This window comes from Centroberyx affinis, unplaced genomic scaffold (assembly GCF_046629955.1).
Source record: "Centroberyx affinis isolate AG114_WGS23_722 - 3 ecotype Tasmania unplaced genomic scaffold, CSIRO-AGI_Caff_v1 ptg010535l_1, whole genome shotgun sequence".
NCBI lineage: Eukaryota > Metazoa > Chordata > Actinopteri > Beryciformes > Berycidae > Centroberyx > Centroberyx affinis.
Window position 1 is genome coordinate 1,689 of NW_027284858.1, and position 20,406 is coordinate 22,094.

Genomic DNA, 20,406 nt, shown 5'->3' on the forward strand with positions numbered 1-20,406 from the left:
GAAGTCGGCCAGCTAGCTAGCTAGCTGCTCTAGCCGCTCTGTTGTTTTTTTCATTCTGTTGTTTTTATCTCTCACTGTGACGGATCACCATTATTCATTCCCGTTTGCTGCGTTCTGTCGCCGAAGCTGTCCCCGTAAAAAAAACTCCCATGATCCCACGCTGCTTCACGACGTCATCAAACTACGTCTTTTGTTATTGTTTTGATTGAGAGAGCCCTAGAGGCAGAAAATTACATACTGTGCGTTTAAGAGAGAGATAAGAAAGACTGAATTGAAGTGATTCTTATGGTGCAAATATATTTTTTTTTTGCAAATACACTAAACTTAACTAGCAGGGCACTCGGAGAGCACAGACCTCCGCCAAGGTTCGTGCTATTATTGCTTGTTTCTTGAGTCGGATCCGGATCCGCTCCAAAATTTGATGGGTTCTTCCTTGGCCCATGCTACACCCTTCCACCAAGTTTCATGAAAATCGGGCCAGTAGTTTTTCCGTAATCCTGCTAACAGACAAACAAACAAACAAACAAACAAACAAACAAATGGCACCGTAAACATAACCTCCTTGGTGGAGGTAACTGGAGGTAAATCCACTGCACTGTTTGAGTTTTAGAGGTAGGGAGGACTCAAAAAAATAAAAAGAAACTAAATAGAAAGACAGACGTGGGACGTAGAAAGAGGAGAAAGAGAGGAAGACGGAGAGAAAGGAGTGAATCGGCCTCAGCAGCAGGTGTGTGTGTGTGTGTGTGTGTGTGTGTGTGTGTGTGTGTAGCTCCAGATGGAAGCTGAGCTGTTCTCTCCTCTGTCCGCCTCTCTGCAGCACTGGTGAATATTTGAAGGTGTTTGGTTTTGTCTTTTTCATGTCCCCATCTCACATTTATGACGGCAGAACAGGAGCCTTCCTCTGTGCTGCAGCCGGACAGAAGCTCCTGAACTCCGGTTGTTAGTGTTTTAGTGTTTCAGCACTACAAGAAAACCTGCTCCTGGAGCCCTGCGTCTCCGACCCGGGGCCCGGGGGGGACGGAGCCGGTCTCTGGGATGTGGACAGGACGTCCCAGGCCGTGGAGGAAAAAAAAAAACAATAACATAAAAAAGCAAACCAACACAAAACTTTTCTTGCTTTTCTCCCCGGCTCTTATTTCCTCTCCTAACTCCTCTCACTCTCACATGATGGTTCTGGGTGTTCAGGCCTGTAGGTAGAAAGAAATAATAATATTAAAAAATAATCCCACTACTATAATTGGAGAGCGGTTTGTGTGTTTGTGTGTCCCACCATGGAGGAGAGGAGAGGAGGAGAGGAGAGGAGGAGAGGAGATAAGGAGAGGAGAGGAGAGGAGAGGAGAGGAGAGGAGAGGAGAAGAGAGGAGGAGAGGAGAGGAGAGGAGACAAGGAGAGGAGGAGGGGAGAGGAGACAAGGAGAGGAGACAAGGAGAGGAGACAAGGACAGGAGAGGAGAGAGGAGAGGAGACAAGGAGAGGAGGAGGGGAGAGGAGACAAGGAGAGGACAGGACAGGAGAGGAGAGAGGAGAGGAGACAAGGAGAGGAGGAGGGGAGAGGAGACAAGGAGAGGACAGGACAGGAGGAGAGAAGAGAGGAAACAAGGAGAGGAGAGGAGACAAGGAGAAGAGAGGAGAGGAGACAAGAGGAGGGAAGGAGGAGAGGAAAGGAGAGGAGACAAGTAGAGGACAGGACAGGAGGAGAGAAGAGAGGAGACAAGGAGAAGAAAGGAGAGGAGACAAGGAGAGGAGAGGAGACAATGAGAGGAGAGGAGATGAGGAGAGAAGGAGAGGAGATGAAGAGAGAAGGAAAAGAGACAATGAGAGGAGAGGAGAGGAGGAGAGGAGAGAGGAGACAAGGAGAGGAGAGAGGAGACAAGGAGAGGAGAGGAGGAGGTTATAAATTCTAGTAATAACCTTAATTCATAAAGCACTTATCAAAACAGACACAAAATGCTTTAAAAGATCAAGAAATAAAGTGTTCTGGTGTTGAGTTTGAATTTAATCCGGTGTTAATTTGAATGTAAGCAGCTGTTATAAATGATGAAAACATTGTTTGCTGTTTCCAATAAACAGAAATAAAATATAGATTTGTCCTGTGGCTCCATGGACCCTGAAGACAGACACATTTAAAACCATAATCCACAATTTAGGTGAACCATACCTCCTGCTGTTAGTTTGACTGAACTCTGTCACTGAAGGAGGTGAAACCTGCTTTTCTAATCCCAGTAACTCCCAGTACAGATACAGAAGATAGATTTACATTGTGTGTAGATTGGGCACAAAGATATGGAAGCGTAATCTTGTCAATATTAAAATAAAAATAAAAATCATTTCATTTTCAGTGATGTGTGCAAAGGTCATGACAAACGCCGCTCACCATCTTCTGTCATGGAGGGAGAGAAAATGAAAAGTGAAACAGACTTTACCTCTGAATTTTAATATTGGCAGACAATGTGCATACAGAGCTGAACTTGAACATGAAAATGCAAACTGGGCTTTTTGCATTATGTCATGATTTTTGATTTTGATTGCACACATCAATGAAAATGTCATTATTTAAATTTAATTTGACTGGATTATTGTAAGAAAGCACCAATCCAGAATTAGCATTTTGAATATTTCCTGCTGTTAGTTTGAGTTTAAACTAATATTAGTTTGAGTATGTTTCTCACTGACGGGTGCAAAAATATAATCTGATCCCAGTAAATCAAAATACAGCTGGAGGAGGTTGATCCAGACACATTCAAAGCCCCTGTCCAGAATAGTCGGGTGAATATGTTGTATCTCCAAAATATAAAGCCGAGTTATAGTGAATTGTAGTGAATTATAGTGAATTTTAGTGCCACAGTGTACTGAGCTTCCTGAGCTCCTTTGTTTTCAGCTGGATGACAAAGCATTTTTGAATTTATCCAAAGGGATTTTCCAAAACGTCTCATAAGCCCAAGGAATCCAGAACTTTCTCGACCCAGACTTCCAATATTAAAATCACCAGAACTGGAGTTACGAGGTTTTTACACGACAACAGCGATATAATCTATTTTTCATTGTTAATTTGAATTTAAACTGCTGTTAGCTTGTATACATGCGGTCAATGAAGGAGGTGAAAAGCCGTGTGTCTGGTTCCAGTAAATCCTCCTGCAGGTTCAGATGGAGTCCAGATACGGCAGGGAGACGATTTAAAGCCCTGATCCAGAATCTATATGTGACCATATGGGTTCATTTGACCCCTGGGATAAATACAGTACCTGTCTATCTGTTCTTCAGTTTAAGTCACACAATTCCACAACAATGCATTAAGTTTAACTTGTAGATAGAAAAAGTTTTCCAATCAAAACTCAAGATATAGCTGTACTTCAGTGTTTGACAACAATGCTTTTTACCACTGTGAAATAAATGTATGTTAAGCACCGGAGACACATTTAAATTTCCTAATTTAGAAATAAGCTTTTTTGTTACTGTCTGTTTGAATGGAAACCAGTATGAGCTTTACTAAAACGTCACTGGAGATTGCAAGAGTGTAAACTCCCGTCCAGATGGAGCCGGTGGATTTAGATTGTATTTAGATAGATAGAGTGCTGAGCCTCATGCTGCAGCTACACATGCAGATATACAGCAGATCTGTGTGTTTAGACAGAGACTCAAGCTGCTTCAACACACACACTGGACTCCTCTGGCCACAGGAGGCTGAAGGTGTGTTCCACATAAACACATGGAGAGTTTCAGGAGGAAAATAAGATTTATGTGACTGTCGTGACCGTCATAACTCAAACTATAACTCACTAACCAGAGGTGGGATGTAACAAAGTAAAAATACTTCATTACTGTACTTAAGTAGAATTTTCAAGTATCTGTACTTTACTCAAGTTGTTCTTTCACTGAAGACTTTTTACTTTTACTCCCTACATTTCAAAAGAAAAATCTGTACTTTCTACTGACTGCATTTTCAAAACAGACTCGTTACTCTCGGGAAATCAACTGATTTTCTAATTTTTTTTAATTTTCCGCATCAGACGGCTTCCATCCCGGAAGCAGCTGATCAAGAGCCACATGTGTTTGGCTGCTTGTTCAGCAAAGCGACTCCAAAAATTAGGGAAAGGGAAAGAGAGAGAGAAGCAACAGGAAGAAGAGAGAAGCAACAAGAGAGAGAAGCAACAAGAGAGAGAAGCAACAAGAGAGAGAGTTAACGTTAGTGAATTCAGCTGCTAGGGTTCAGGTTCCTGATCTGAGCTGCAGACTCTTTCTCATCTGGGATTCAGAGGAACGCTCAACAGAAAACCAGTTCAGAACATTAGAAATGACTTTTTTAGAGAACAACTTTTACTTTTATACTTTAAGTAAATTTAAGTCCACATACTTTTATACTTTGACTTGAGTAAAGGATTTGAAACGGTACTTCAACTTCTACCAGAGTATATTTTTAGATTTAGCATTTGCACTTTTACTTGAGTAAGGAATTTGTGTGCTTCTACCACCGCTGTCACTAACACATTACATCACCTCAAAACAGATGTGAAACTTACATTTAAAAATGTGTAAATAGATGCAGGAAGGCTGGAACCTGATTTTCCAAAAACGCTCATCAAGATAGTTTAGAAAATTAGACTCCAATCCTCCTCGGCTCTGTATTTCAGAGACTTGGAGCCCTGTCAGAGACTGTATGTCCTTTAAGAGGTGTGGATGTTGATGCCAGGTGTAAATGGGATATATATAAATGGAATATATGAAAAAAAAAAATGAAAATAACTAAGCAGGACTGTCTGTTTTATTACGTCTTCCTTAAACAAAATATTCTTTATTTCAATGGGATAAATCTGGCTAAGTAAAGGTTCAATAAACAAACAATCCAACACACACATAAACAAAGAATACACCCACTATTACCACTTTTATCTTCTATCTCTGTGTCTCTGTGTGTGTGTGTGTGTGTGTGTGTGTGTGTGTGAGTGTGTGTGTGTGTGTGTGTGTGTGTGTGTGTGTGTGTGTGTGTGTGTGAGAGAGAGAGTAAGGCAGTGTGTGTGTTTCTTTGTGTGTACCAGATTGAAAGTGAGAGTGTGCATGTGTGTTTCTTTGTGTGTGTGTGGTTGAACGACAGAAAGACAGAGAGAGCAGGTGTGTGTGTGTGTGTGTGTGTGTGTGTGTGTGTGTGTGTGTGTGTGTGTGTGTGTGTGTGTGTGTGTGTGTGTGTTCGAACCTGCAGGTGCACATATGAATGGGCCTCAATGGATCAAGTCTACTACTGCTAATAATAATAATCCATTCACCAGCATGCTAACACTTTGTCCATTGATTACACTCCTGTTATTTAAAGTTTCCTTGGAGTTAAATGTTGTCGGTATAACCAATAGCTGTAAAGCTTACTGGCAGTAATTTGTTGCCAGGCAACCTCAGCTTATTGATCGTCTTATTGGAAGTGTTTGGCCTCAGTGACTTCAGCGGCAGAACCCAGAAGATCGACGCTCCGCTCCGCTCAGACTCAGGTTCACATCTCCACCAGATTCAATACACTCTGCCACAAGAAGGACACACACACACACACACACACACACACACACACACACACACACACACACACACACACACACACACACACACACACACACACACACACACACACACACACACACTCACACACAGGCCTTGTTTACCAGCAGCACCACAGAGAATCTCAAGCAGTCAGTTGCAGGAAACTGAAACAAGAGGAATGTGTGTGTGGGTTTATTTATGTGGGTCTGTTTTTGTGTGTTTGGGCATGTGTGTGTGTGTGTGTTTGGGTGTGTGTGTGTGTGTGTGTAAGCGGTTGCATGACTGATTGTGTGTGTGTTCGTGTGCCAGAAAGTGTGTGTGTGTGTGTGTGATCAGACATGTGTTGGCCCCTGCATGAGTGATTGTGAATGTGTTACACTTGCATGAGTGTGTGTCTATTGTCTTTCTATTGTCTCTCCTCTCCTCTCCTCTCTCCTCTTCCCTCCTCTCCTCCTCTCTTCTCCTCTCCTCTCCTCTCTTCTCCTTCTCTCCTCTTATCTCCTCTCGTCTCCTCTCCTCTCATCTCCTCTCCTCTCCTCTCCTCTCCCCTCCTCCTTAATATTTCATCTCTCCTCTTTGTGTTTTCCTCCAGGCCTCCCAGACCAGGAACCCCGGAGACTCCTCGCAGGACCCCGGCCGCCCCTCCTCAGCCCTCCAACCCGGCGCTACAGGCCCAGATCAAACAAGGTAACTACAAAAGGAGGCGCTCGGTTCACACCCCGGGGCCCTGCGGGGAGGGAGGGGCGAGGGGGGGTCTGGGGGGGGGGGGGTGAAACACAGCCCACAGGCAAGAAAACCCACAGAGAGTCAAAAAAACAGTAAAATCACAGGAGGAAGCTGCTGCTGTTTCCTCGGTCACCGGGTCTGACATGCGGGTCGCAGTGTAAACCTCAGACTGGAGCTGCTTCTCTTCTGGTTCTGAGACTTTAGAGAACTCTTTATTGGGATTGTCCAGTGTTCATACTCAGCTTTCAGGAGACAAGAAGTAAATATTCAACAATGTGTCACTTGCCTATTTGATGCGTCTCCACAGAGTATGCAGCCCTGACCTGAACCTGAGTCTGAACCTAACCCCAGCCCTAAGGCGGCGGCCACACTATGCGGTTACATGAGACATTTTTTTTTTTAATTCTGAATGAAATCATTCTGAAGGAAGATCGCCACGCAAGTGTTTACATGAGTGCGAAATATGACGATCGCATTGAGATGTTTGTTTACATGCTCCACAGTATGGAATCAGAATAAAAGTTTCTGACATGAATCCAGCTCTCTAACATGGGCCTACGTTTTTAAAAGATGGAGCTGCGTCGGTTATTTCTTTACTGCTGTTCTTTCTGATGAAGCAACAGTTTTATCAGAACATACGACTCCATAAGTGTCACAAAAAGACGTTTTGTTTTGTTTTGCCCCCGCAATGATCAGCTCCGTTTGTAATTTTCACCTCTGTAAACTGAAACCCGGAGAGGCGGAGTCAGGACTTGATATAAAAACGAGCTGCACCGCCCACATCAAGCCCGGCCGCCCCGGGGTTAATAACAAACACATCCATTCAAATTCTCACGGAAAAAAAGGGAAACGTAATCGACGTTACATTAAATGCGCGAGCGTGTGCAGGAGAGAGAAAGAAAGTGATCAGAATGAGTGTTTACATGACAAAATTTGATCCATTGACCGGATTATGAAAGAGTTAAACAGCCTCTGAAACGGAATGAAATTTAATTTGGATCGGCCGGTTCATTCTTATTGAGGCGTTTATATGAGGCATTTTATTACCATGATTGGGCTGCTGTTCTGATTAAAAGGCTCCATGTAAACGCAGCTGTCCGTCTGCATTTCATTTCACTTCAACTCAGCTGAACTTCTTCTGGACGGACGGATTCGTTTCAGCGTCCGTTCAGCCAATCAGAGGCCTTCCTACGTTTGTTCTGTAGAAACTAGCGGCGAACACAGAGACGGCGGTCCGACCGAAACAACAAAGAGAAAACAGAGAAAAGCCTGGTGGAGCGTTGGGATGACTGGAAGTTTTCAGATCAGGTTCTGATTGAGTTTATACTGTAGAGTCTGTTTTAGAAGATTTGCCCCGGCCCACACTGAATATCTTTAGACTAACTCAGTAAACTTTTCACTGACATATTAGAGTCACTTGTTGGGAAGTTGAGTATCAACACTGGACTGTCCAAATGAAGTGTGAGCAGATTTTATTGCAGACTTGACTGAGCACTGTGATGTTTTTAATGAAAACCCACAACAGCTGAGCTCCTCCTCACCGAGCTGCTCAGGACAGACGCCGTCTCTCTCTGCTCAGCTGGAGCGGCCGGTGGGTCAGTGCCTTGCTCAAGGGGCTCAGGAGGGAGATGCTGAGGGAGGGTTGAGCGTGATTCTCATTTTCTCAGCCAGTCTGTGGATTCAAATTGGCGACTTTCCGGTTGGTTGCAGCTACAGACTGATGGACAGGAGACAAACTTGTTCGTCCTCCAGCCACAGCGGCTGCTCCATCCCGACTTCCACCACATACTTTCAAAGTCAAAGTCAACTTTATTGTCAATTCTGCCATCTGTACAGGACATACAGAGGATCGAAATGCCGTTTCTCTCGAATCACGGTGCAGGCAAATACAAGTACAAAACAAAACAACAAGGGTATAAAAAATACTAGGATAAAAAGATACGAAAAAAGGACTAAGAATTTAAATAAGTATAAGTTAAGCTGGGGGTCTGGGAGGACAATAACAAGGCACAGATGAAGAACAAAAAACTGCAATAATAACAGTAGTGGGATGGGGGGGTTACAGTCCAGACTTTTTGAGAGCAGAGGAGAGAGAGTTCAGCATCCTGACAGCCTGATGGATGAAGCTGTTACCCTTTCACTGTTTTACCAGCCGACAAGATGTTCAGAGCAGAACGGGACTCTTAATGTTCGTCCGCTAACTTAGCCGACACATTTAAAACCCAACAGCCTCAGTCTGGTGGTTGCAGGTCGTTTCTCACCCTGATCTCAGTGATGTAAAACATAATCAGCAGTAGACTGAGCTGTCAACTTCTGTCAAGGCAAGAATGGGAAAAAAAACTCGTACAATTTATCATCCAAGATTTATAAAAAGTATTGCACGGCCAACAAAGAATACATTTAACTTCCATGAGAGCGAAATCTCCCATGATGCATTATCTTGCTTTATTATTATGTGCTGGAGAGCTTTATTCTGACTCATGCTCTTTGGAAAAACAGTATAACGTTGCAAGTAAGTTCCTACCTGTTGACAAATAAGTAAGGAGGCACTGAACCAGATATCCGTATCATACAGTATATCAGTCCCATACCAGGCTGAAAAAGGGTTTTGGAGTCAGAGAAATTCCCCAGTACTAAAATCTGACACCAATCACCACGTGGCACGTATCAGAAATCACTGCAGAGGGTTTGATTTCATGTCTCAGACAGGAGTACGTTACGTTTCTACAGCGGAGAAAACCCCAATCTAACCGTCTAAAGCCTTATTTTCCAGTAAAAGACAGATCAATGCTCGGGTTTAGACAATGCTTAAATTTCAGTCCTCCGACAGAGTAACAGTAATTACAGTTGGGTTGAAGAAGTTATAATGAAGTAATTAATAGTAATTTTGAATGCAAAAATTTAGGTTTAAAAGTTTACAATATTCCAGTTAATTTTGAAGAAACAAGAAAACCTTCCAGCTAACAATAAGGATAAAAGAGAGATGGTTGAAGTCGATATCTAACGAGAAATAAAGACAGAAAAAGAGAAACATACAAACTATCTTGCTAATATGAAGGCAGAGAAACCAGCAGCAGTCTGCAGCCTCCGTCACTGTTAGAAACCTCTGTCTCTGCAGGGGAGATTTAACCAGCCGCCACCATCTGCCTGCCATACACATGACTGACCCAACACACACACACACACACACACACACACACACACAAATCTACCTCACGCGTGCTCATGTGTGGACACAATCCCAATCATGCTCACACATGCACACCATACGCACTCGCCACTCACCCACACCCACACACATGTGCCAGGGGTGGCACCCACGGGCGTTGGGGGGGCCCCCGGGTCTATTGTCACGCCATAATGGAGGCCAAGCGTGACAAGCGTGTGGACTTATTCACGCCACACGCCTATTCACCGTCATTCAGGGGAAATGCTGGGCCGTGACCTCTGCTTAGCCCGTCTACTTGAACCGGGCCGCCGGGTGTCAGAGGCTTTGTGAAGCGCCGGTGGGAGAGCGCTGTTAGTGCTGCTCACTGTCCCTTTTGTTATGGAAATGAATGAGGAGGCCCCTCTAATATACTGCTGCATTTACAGAGAGAGAGAGAGAGAGAGAGAGAGGGAGAGAGAGAGGGAGAGAGAAGGTGAGGGGATCTCTGGATCTTGAAAAAGTCTAAAATGAATATTCTGAATTTGAAGCCTCAGAGTATATTCAAATGTGTTAAAGCCCATGGAAAGGTAACTGCCTTGTAATTATGTAATTTGTCTTATGTGCATATAAAAAACATCTGAAACGTATGAGAATTACATTTGAAATACATCCGTCTGTGTTTCTCTCTTTTCCTGGAGATCGCCGGTGTCAGCAGTATCACACCAATAATAGTTTACTATTAGCTACAGTGTAGAGCCAGAATTACAAATGTGTTCATATTCTGGTGGATGCTTACTATTGACACACAACTCTGATATCATATTTACACCTTTCTATTTGAAGCCACCTTTCTAGAGGCTTTAAATCAGTTATTGGTCTTATTTTTTTTCTTTGTCTGCTCTTAACTGAATCCAGAACAGAGTTAGTAGCATCCTGTCTGCTTTGCTGAACACAGCTGGACTTCATGTCCCTTATCAGTTAATTCCCTGTTGTCCTTTTTCTTATTCTGACCATTTATAGTTTCACAACTTTCATTAACATCAACAAGGATGGAGTCTCAGGCCTAGAAATTAAGCTTATAATATCTGCATGTATGGTTATTTTATGATGCTAATCACCAGTAACCAGCCCGTCTCCAGAGGCTGCTGTCCTAAAAGCCTCGCCCACCGGCTCCATAGCTAATTCAAATAGTGTTGGGGATAGGGGGAACCCTTCTGTCCTCCCTCTGTGTGGAGGAAAGCTTTCTGATCTCACTTCATTAGTAAGCAACTGAAACTCTCAGATATTCATATATTACCCTTACTTATTGCATGGAATTGTCTCCAAGGCCAAGCTTTTGTAAGACAAAAAATAAATGGGACCATTCTACTACTTTCCCTGCATCCAGAGGAAGCACTGGACCATCCACTCCACGCTGCTGAAAGTCTGAGTAACATTAAGAAGTGCATTGACACTGACATCATGAAGTGACTTGTGAGCTTTGATAAAGCCAGTTAGGCCGCCTTTCATAATCGGGGAAGCATGTTCTCTATGCAGGAGGCAAGAAAGGTAAGCAGCTTTCAGCCCCCACTTACAAAAAGTGTCAGGCCTACAGGAAGACTCTGGGCAGTTACTATTTTCAGGAGAAGATTGATATATATATTAGCTTTAATTTTGATATTGATTGATTTAAAAAATGAGCATGACTAGCACACAAAATGTTTTGGTTTTATAAAAAATATAAAATGTTCTACCTTTTACAAATCTTCTATATGTAGCAGGGGACTTTACAGGGTTAACAACGTTATGCTAGGACTTATCCCCGTTCTAAAACTTTACAAGGTTAACTACAGTATGCTAGGACTTATCCCCGGTCTAAAACTTTACAGGTTTAGCGTAGGGGGCAAGGATTACCCCAGTATCAGAATGCGCAGTGTAAAATCACTAAAATACAGGGAATGAAATTAATTTAGAGGGTAACATAATAGTAGACAAATCCAGACACACTTGCCCAAATCTGCACACATGGTTTGTTGTGGTTTCCAGTCTTTTAGTGCAAATATTAATATTTAGCTTCTCAGATATGTGCAATATCCCATCACTTGCCTTTTTGGCAGGAAACTCGATTGCATCAAAGAGTGTGTCCACTGGGCCGCTCCTCAGTTCGCTGTCTGCTATCAGATGATTTTTAATCACTTTGAGTTGGTTATGGTACATTATTTAATTCTAGTGCAATAATGAAAGCACAGCTAATGAGGAACTTATAGTGACTTCTACTGCTACATCATGATGATTCAAAGATATTTGAAGTCCTCAGTCTCCATGGCTACAGCAAGTTTTTTTTGTTTTTTTTCTCTTCTTCGTTCCTTTTTTCCACACGGATGCTGACAAACTGCTGTCGACTGCCCTCTTCCATCTTCTCTTTCCCTCTCTAGCTCTCTCCCTTTCTCCTTTCTCCCCATTACAGTTCTCTCTCTCTCTCTCTCTCTCTCTCTCTCTCTCTCTCTCGCTCTCTCTCTCTCTCTCTCTCTCTCTCCACTCTCTTCGTCATCACTGCATGGCTTCAGCCTGCTGCCCGTTCACTGGAAAACCTGTTCACCACTCACCTCTCTCTCTCTTTTAACTCTCTTAATTTCTTTATTTCTTTCTATCACTCTTCTTTCTTTTCCTTCTTTTCTCGTCTTTATTTTTCTTTCTTGCTTTCTTCTTTCTAATTCACCACTGACTGATGTAATGTTGCTTTAACTGTCTTTCTATGTTGTCTCTGTTCTACATGTTTCTTCTGTGGTGGTTAAAGTATTTAATTCAAATTTGTACCTGTTACAATTTCACTGTACTGGTTTTGCTAAATGAATGTACAGTAAAGTCTGTGTACTATGTATGACTGTGTATTAAAATGTAAAAATGTCAATTGTTTATGCGGTACTTATATTAGTATACAGAAAAAAAGGCTTGCTTTTTCTAATTCTTCTAATTCTCACCATACTTTCTGATAAACTCCAAAGTATAAAAGTTTCAGGTTCCTGGCACTAGCATGCAGTAGGATTGAAAATCCTCAGCAAATACTGGTAGATAATGTTAAAAGCACAAAGATTGTTTTCAGAGACATGCTATTCATCAATTCGAAACAATGTTTATGTTCTTTTTCTAATCAGTAGTACCGATCCTGTGCAAATATAAGTAGATAAAAGTTAAACAAAGAATATAATACATGCAGATATATAGTTAATGAGTAATTTGACAGAATTACAATGCTAGTGCCGTAGTCTGAAAGCTTTGTGTCCCGGCCCGGGACGTTTGTCAGCTTTGGTTTGTTTTGGTTTGTCTTTGTCTCTGAACTAACAGCTGATTCTTCGTCTCTCCTTCAAGTGCTTGCTGGGAAATAAAGTCTCGCCTTTTCTCACTTGTATTTTGTTTCACAATTTGTCTGTCCTCTATGGAATTATTTTTTAACCTTTCTCTCCTCTATGGAATCTCATCTATGGAAAACTCTTTCTCTCTCTCTTGTTTTGGGTCTGTTTCCCCTTTTCTATTATTTCTTTCTTTTAGAAGTCTTTTGAAGATATATATATATATATATTTTTATTTTTTATTTTTTTTTTAATCTTAGCATTCTGTATTTTAGAATGCTAAGAATTTAATTTAGAATGCTTTTTTTATTTTTATTTTATTTTTATTTTGTAGATTTTCTCTTTTCTTACTGGTATTTTTATTTATTATTAATATTTTTAACTGAATTTTCTTTTCCCTCCTTGACTGTTCCTCTTTCATCCTTACGCAGCAGCCATATCTGATGTACATCATACTCGGGGTAGAGAACTACTGCCCAAACTGAACCATTCTTTAGACAGAATGTTTAAAATTACATTGATCCATAATTTTAACTAATGTTGGCAGTCACCTACTGCTAACATATGTTTACAAATTACATTTACAGCCTTAATCTGTAGTATTATTAATATGCTAACATTATGTTTCATACCATCGCGGAGCTTCTTTGACAGTAAAATTGTTTGTTAGCTGTCTGCTAGCTAATGCTAGTGTTAGCTCACTATGTGGTTAAAACTGATCCTGTTAAAACTAGTTGTCAGCTAGAACTTACAAAATCACACCTAGTTTGTTTGAACATTAATATAACATAGCTGATTGGTAATATTAATTAGCATTATGGACCTAGTTGGTTTGGGGCTAAGTCTAACATGGCTCACTGCTAACATTAGCTAAAGTTATGAATCAACATCAGTCCTGTTGCTATAGTCTTTGATTTGGACTTTGTCTCAGCTCATCTCTCCACCAGGTCCAAGCATCATTTTGGTGTAGATGCTATTTTTCAATGCAAGACCTTTCGACTTTCCATCCAGTTTCCATCTGCTTCTCTGTCTTCTGGGTTGCGCTTGCCAACCTGAGTATGATGTAAATCAAATATGGCCGCCATTTGAAGAAAGGACATTAAATATACTTCCTAACTTCTTCCTTGCATTTTGACTTCTCTGCATATCTCTTCCTTTGTATATATTTTCTTTTTCTGCCCTTGTTTATATCATATTTTCTTCTTCCCTCCTTCTTGACTGATTTTCTCTTTTCTTCCTTTGGTATTTTGTATATATTTTCTTAACTTCTTCCTTCCTTCTTGACTGTTTCTCTCCTGTCTTCCTTTGCAAGCTGCTGTAGCTGCTGCAGCCAACACCAACACTACTACTTCAACCCCTGGGGCTCCGGGGGCCCCTGGGGGCTTTTCTCAGGGGGCCCCTAGCTCCCCCAGCCCCGGCCCTGCTTCTCATAACATCCCCTCAGTCAACGAAGGTACAGACTGAGACTAAGCTACCGCTTAGGGATACTCTCACAGCCATCCTCTTCCCTCAATTTCTTATCTTTCTCTCTGGAGATCTTGCGCTTCCTTCCTTCTGTCCTTCCTTTCGTTCCTTCTCTCCTTCCCCTCTTTCCTTATTATCTTTATTTGGTTGTCTGTTCCTACCTCTATCACCCTGTCTCTTGTCCTGGTTTTTGCCTCACTCTGAGTCATTTGTTTTCTCTTTCTTTCCCTCCTCTCGCTTCATCCCATCCTCTCTTTCTTTAGTTCTTCCTCTCACCTCTTTCTGTCTCGCTGTCTGTCTCATCGTCTCTTTCTTTTTTGTCGCTTCTCCTCTCTTTCTTGCATCAGTCATGTTTTCTTCCCTGCAGCCCCTGTTAGGCTTTCATCAGGTGTCTGTCTCTCACAGTGTCTTTGTCTTTATTTTGGTCCAAAGCGCTGTCTGTCTGTCTGTCAGGGCTGAGTTCAATCCATTTTCAATACAGTCAATTTAAGAACAATTTCTTTTTTCTATCTCAAAATTTGGATGCTGCAAAACATTTATAAGCTAATGTTAAGTTGGCTGTCATTAAGCAAGATTTTTTATGTAAAAATACATCCGTCGTATCAGCCTAAATCACAAAGTATGGCTGTAACAGAGAAGAGCGTCACTGCTTGTCCAAATTAAATTCTGGTGTCTGGTTTGGTCACTTCTCCACACAGGAACTGACGAATCAAAACAGTGAAACCCAAAGTGTCTCCTTAACAGCAGCAGAGAAAGCTGGACTCACCAGCATTAGATCTTTTCCTCGTTTCTGGTATAAAGCATCACAGACCGGCCAGTTGGTAAACATGAGCGTGTGACGTTTACTGACCTCTGGGTATTGAAGTCTACAAAATTCAAGCAGTTACCTCTTGCTGCCATCGGGGGTCGCCAGCGCGTGAAGTTGCCTGCTGCAGCGTTAATAGTTGAGAGAGCGCTGTCGTCTGCAAACAAACAACTCTTTTAAATTGATGTTCTGAATTGATGCATTTGAGAGTAAATTGACCGCAGCCCTGATGCCTTGGTCTTTGTCTTTTTCTAGTGTTGGCTCCTGTGTAGTATTGTCCAGTCCTGTCCTTTCTTTCTGTCTGTCTGTCTGTTAACCTGTCTACCTGTCTACCTGTCTGTCTGTCCGTCCAGCGGTCCGTGTGTCCTGGCGTGACAGCCTGTCTATACTCACTCTGTTTGCATGCTTGCTATTTTCACCTGAGGGATTGGGGAGTATGTTATCAACGAAACCCTTCACTGACCCAGACTGAGCCCAAAGAAATCTAAAATCTGTTGGGCAGCAACTTAAATTAACCCTCGACTGAAGCCCCGAGCTTTCACATTCACCTGACACTCTGCTTTTAACTTTTGAGGTGCAAATATTGCTATCTGTTTTTGAAAAGATGATTCATTTTTGAAGTAAAAAGTCAGGGAAGAAGTCCCTGTATTTCTGGCGTCCCTTTCTGGGCCTAATGTTTTTTCTCTTTTTACCAGCAATTATAAATTCCTTTTTTTGTTTTTCAACAGGATGTAGCCTTTTACCATTGAGGCTTGCCCCCGTACCCCACCCATCCATCCAGTGAATGTACTCTCAAATTCTTAAAACAATTTTCCATTTGTAGCGACTGTAGGGAAATAAAGTGCCTTCCAAAGCCGATAACTGCCTTCAGTTTTCAGTTAAATTAAAACAGAGTTGATCTTGAAGTTCTCGACAGAATTCTTCTTAGATCTCAGATATAAAACAGCAAGCATGCTCCCGGAGCCTCATTCCTTCCCAATATACTTCAGTGCTAAAATACCTCAAATGTTTCCGTAGGGATGCACAACAGCTGTATTAAATATGTTTTTAAAAAATGTCTTTATACTATTTTTATTGAAACATATCCTGTCCTGCAGAAACCTCATATTTCAAAATTGTTATTATTATTATAAATGGATTTTTTGTTGTCAAATAATTTAACAGAATATCTCAAATATCATTTTTTTTATCATTATATTTTGTCTAATTTCCCCCCCCAATACTTTTACTATTATTGTTATTATTATTGTTATTTTTTTGTTTATTGTTTTAATCATAATTAAGTTAACCTTGGCCCCCACATGTAGAAATGTGTTATAACCCCGAGACCAAACCAGTCTAGTCACAATGTTTTATAAAATGTCAGAAATACAATTACATCAGTTGGAAAATCATCTGTTCTGTCTCCTGACAAGTTGACTTTTTATAGATCTGAGGTTTCTGCAACTTGGTGACAAAATGTTACAGCTAGAGGTTGACCGATTATGGATTTTTGAAGGCCAAAAGTGATGTATAGAAGACAACTTTTTAATACAACCATTGGCTTAGGAGAGAAATGTGAAATATTCAGGATTTATTACAGCAAGGTCTAGCACGACAAATCGGTGAACCTCTAGATGTAACAGTCGCTAATGATGTATGTCTGTAAAACGCTTAACAGTTCAGTTTTCCCTTGTGTTTCCCTGACGGAGGTAAGTTCACATGGTGCGCCTTGGCAAAGAAATTGTGGAGAATTTCTTTGCTGCTAAATAAGCGTTCAGTGTCCATCACACGAACACGCTCCGTACGCATTCTCCCTGTCAGCGGCATCTGCTCCAGAAACCATATATTGAGCCGATATATGTGAATGAGACATTTGGTTTATGTTGAGTATCAGCGCATAGATGTTCCAGTCCATTTTCTTCTATCACATACATGTAAGAGGTGTACTGTATATTTCTCTGTTGTTTGGTGGAAAGTATAAATGTATGCTACGTCTTCGGCTCAGAGGAACCAGGTTGGGAGCCTAAACATAGCCGATACAGAGACATTTTGAATTTTAGATTATTTTTCTTCACCAATCACTGGTCACAATACGACAGAAAAGTTGTTGTCTAGTTCTACTTCCTATATTATCTGTTTGTTAAAAAATATGTAGCCAGCTTTGGTAGCATCCCTCATTCAGCCCCATGACTATTGCTAGCTGCAAGCTAAGCTACTTGCAGCTAGCAGTGCCCATTGGCTTCAGGGAGAAATGCTAACAATGCTAACAAGCTATTCCTAGTGTTTCCTAGTGTTTCTTAGTATTAATGTGGAGCGTTTCCACCGCAATGCGATGAGTGTTTGTTGAAGAAAATAAAACACACTTAAATTCATAATGCTGAGGTATCGTTGTGAGGATTTCGTTCCAGACAGCGCTGTGTATGTTTGTGTTTACCTGTTAACTCCATCAGCCATATTCAGACTCTGGTTAACAGATTATTTCACTCTAACCAGAGGGGAAAATACCAGCCAGGGAAAATACCAGCCATCGTACAGCTTTTGTTGTCAATGTATTTTTCTATGGGGATATTAGGTTGTTGTGACAGTGTAGAGGTGTGTGTGTGTGTGTGTGTGTGTGTGTGTGTGAGTGAGTGAGTGAGAGAGAGAGAGAGAGAGGAAGTGTAAAACTCACTGCTGTCATATGGAAAACCTTGTTTCTCTTCTGAGAGGCTTTTAAGAATTAAAGATAAGTTTTGAGATTATTATATTTGTTAATATGCGGTTTTGAAAATATACTATATGATTTGAATGGATCTCATGGGTCCTAAGGTTGTGAAACTGATGAAACACATTTTATTTTACACAAGGTCAATATAAACTGTCGGTTACAGTACAAAATGTCTGCAATGTTTTTATATGACAGCTATGAGGTGTGTGTGTGTGTGTGTGTGACCCTGTGTGACCCTGTAGTCTATTTCTCACTTTGGATCTTGGTGTGTGTGTCTTTGTGTGTGTGTGTGTGTGTGTGCGTGCGCAGGTTGGAGCCAGCTGGCTGCCATGCACTGTGTGATGCTCCCTGACCTGCTGGGCCTGGACAAGTTCAGACCTCCACTACTGGAGATGTTGGCTAGGAGGTGGCAAGACCGCTGTCTGGAGGTAACACACACACACACACACACACACACACACACACACACAATTCTGTCACACAGAACAGATCAGAATAGAGGCTTTCCAGGTGCATTGAATCTCCCACCAGCCAACTGAGTCTCTATATGGAGGAACACTGTAGAACTGTGTTAGTTAATAAAGTGTAAATGTGTATGAAGCAGCTGTCAGCAGAGAGCAGCTGAGTCAGCTTGTTGTGGTGTGGCTGTAGATCCATTCAGTATCGTTCTCAGTAAAAGTGAATAGTGTGATAAGGTGGATTTGTTTCCAAATGTAGGTTACTGTGACACAGTAAACTGTCTTGTCTTTAGCCCTAGTCTCTACTCCAAAACATGAAGAGTTGGAGCTTGAGAAGAGTCAGCTCAGTTAACCTGAACAAACTGTTAGCTAGCTAACTAGCCAGCAAACACACTGATGTTAATGTGAACACGCTAACGCTAGCTGCTACTAGATACGTTAGCTAGTGTGCTAATCAGATGTGTTAACAACAAGACAGTGATGGTTAGCTGACCAGATGCTATGGTTAGCTAGCTAACAAGCTGACATTATCTAAACCCTAAATCAATCAGATGGATCGGTGATGAAATGATCAGTTCAGTCAGAAACAGACAGAAATTAACCGTCTGTTCAGTTCTGTTGAGACGACAGAAACACAGTCAGCTGTTCACAGAGCTGAGGACCTCCAAGATGGCTGCTGGAGGGTGTGTTACATCACCCAAAAGCCCACTGTAGAATAGAATAGAGCAGACACAGATTTTTTTAATCCATGTTTGGGTCTAGTCTCTGATCCTTTCTAACTCGCTCTCTTCCTGGTTTTAGGTGCGAGAGGCAGCACAAGCTCTCTTATTGGCTGAGCTCAGGAGGATCGGCCAATCAGGGCGTAAGGACACGATCGACCTGTGGGCTCCCTACCTGCCGCAGTACGTGGACAGTGTCAGCTCCCGTAAGTAAACGCACCGTATCAGGAAGGAAGGAGGGAAGACAGAAGGAAAGAAAGAAGAGTTCAGACACTGTCATGCAGTAGATTGAGTTTTATGAAATTTTAAACTCCTTCAGATTTTGGGCTGGTTTCTGTTTCTCTGGTTCTGTTGGCTGTTAGAAATTCAGTTGAGGAGAGACGATGTGTATACAACTGCAGAGAGAGAGAGAGATTTTTTGATTTTTAAAAAACCTTTATTTACATTACATGAGACTCATAATATATATATATAAACACATACACTTATGCAAACACACACACATATACTGTATATACATATATACATATACTACACTATACATATATATTTATACACATACAATATACATACACATACACACGCACAGAGAAAAAATAAATAAAACAAAAAATAAAATAAATAATAATAAAACATTTTTCTGATGAAACAAAAACCCAAAACAAAAGACAAAGACAAAACTGTTGTTAAGTAAAAACACCGCCAAAGATCAAAGCGTCCTCTGTGACAGAGAGAGAGAGAGAGAGAGAGAGAGAGAGAGAGAGAGAGAGAGAGAGAGAATGGATTGGCTGGATGATCGAAGTCTTTCACTTGCGCCCTCTGTGTGTGTGTGTGTGTGTGTGTGTGTACATCTGTGTATGTATATGTGTGTTAATCACTGTGTGGATATTGTTCCTGTTGTGTTTGTGTGGAGATGCAGCGTTTCTCTGTATGTGCCCTGGGTGTGTGTGTGTGTTGGATGGTTTGTTTGTGTGTGTGTGTGTGTGTGTTACGTGGGTGTTTGCCAGAGTTAGGGATTAGTGTTTGTTTACTGTCTGCTCTGCTATTGACCAACAGTTCAAATACAACACACACCATCTACACACACACACACACACACACACACACCATCCCTAGTGTTAATACTGGTGGAAATCCGAGTGTGACTTGTTCACTCTTGTGCTGTGAATGTGTTTGAACAGACTGTGTGTCGTTCGTTTTCTGTAACAAATGACTGTAAATTGTCAAAAAGCAAATTTTTATTCCAAAAACCAAAGTAGTCAAAACGGGCCGAGCTTCTTTTCAGCAGCGGAGCCTCCTCCCTCCCTCCCTCCCTCCCTCTGTCTGCCTGTCAGCTCCAGCTCAGTTCAATTCAGTGTTTGTTTTTTTATTGGCATGACAAAACTCACACACGTGTATTGCCAAAGCGTGTCACATGTGTAACAATATGAACAATGTGAAACAAGTTAAATAACAAAACTACACTACTGATACTAGAATTCCAACATCAATTATATACAAACATAAAAAAAAACAAAAAAACACCTCGTTCAGTTTCAGCTTGCTTTAT

At 41.5% G+C, this 20,406-nt stretch overlaps 1 long non-coding RNA gene across 1 annotated transcript; it reads left to right on the plus strand.

The window, feature by feature from the left end:
• The first annotated feature begins 6,107 nt into the window (after positions 1-6,107).
• Positions 6,108-19,030, plus strand: LOC139640764 (uncharacterized). Its single transcript, XR_011694947.1, has 3 exons — positions 6,108-6,206; positions 17,990-18,108; positions 18,940-19,030. It is a non-coding gene; the product is annotated as an uncharacterized lncRNA (long non-coding RNA).
• The last annotated feature ends 1,376 nt before the right edge of the window (positions 19,031-20,406 follow it).